Raw genomic sequence first — 937 nt, forward strand, 5'->3', positions numbered from 1 at the left:
TATGAAAACCTTCTTAGACTTGAATTTCATGGGATTAAGTAACTAATTCATTATTAGTTTTTAAAGCAATTTCCTAGGTTACTTTCTAATAGCAAGATCTTAAAACGACTCATCATTAAATTTAGCTTTCTTTTCACAGTAGAGGGGCAAGATAATGACCCATGACAACTATTGATGCCTTAAGAATTAGATGTACTTTTATTTTCTTTATAAAAATAAAGAAAAATATCATGGCTAGGGAATATTTGGAATGTTTTCATGTCTTCCCTCAAGTGGACCTAAATCCCCTTGTTCCTTTGTAGATGTTATTGTCAGATTATCTCGGCAAATCAAGGTGCCAGAGGTTCCCACTGCATACACTATTTTATTATTGACTCATTTCGGCACATTCTGAAGAAATTTTACTCTCCAAAAGTGGGCACTTGTCTTCTGAGGTTCACATCACTGGAGACCCCTGGGCTCCCAGCTCCCGGGGAAGCTGAAAGGAGAACAGATGGGGCCACCAGGCAAATCACAGCCTGTCCATCCTGCAGCTCTGGGTTAAGAACGCAATGCATTTAAAAGGGAACTTCAAATAGTTACATGTTAGCCTGTGAGAGTGGTTTCCAAGTGTTTTCAGTCCTGGACCACGTGATTAGAAATCCAGTGTCCAGGGGTAGGTGGTAAGCATGATGTTCTTTTTTTTTTTTTTTTTTGCGGTACGCGGGCCTCTCACTGCTGTGGCCTCTCCCATTGCGGAGCACAGGCTCCAGACGCGCAGGCTCAGCAGCCATGGCTCACGGGCCCAGCCGCTCCGCGGCATGTGGGATCTTCCCGGACCGGGGCACGAGCCCGTGTCCCCTGCATCGGCAGGCGGACTCTCAACCACTGCTCCACCGGGGAAGCCCGATGTTCTTTTTTTATTGATGCTAATCTTGGAGCTGGCAGAGCATGTGTT

This window comes from Phocoena sinus, chromosome 16, assembly GCF_008692025.1.
Source record: "Phocoena sinus isolate mPhoSin1 chromosome 16, mPhoSin1.pri, whole genome shotgun sequence".
NCBI lineage: Eukaryota > Metazoa > Chordata > Mammalia > Artiodactyla > Phocoenidae > Phocoena > Phocoena sinus.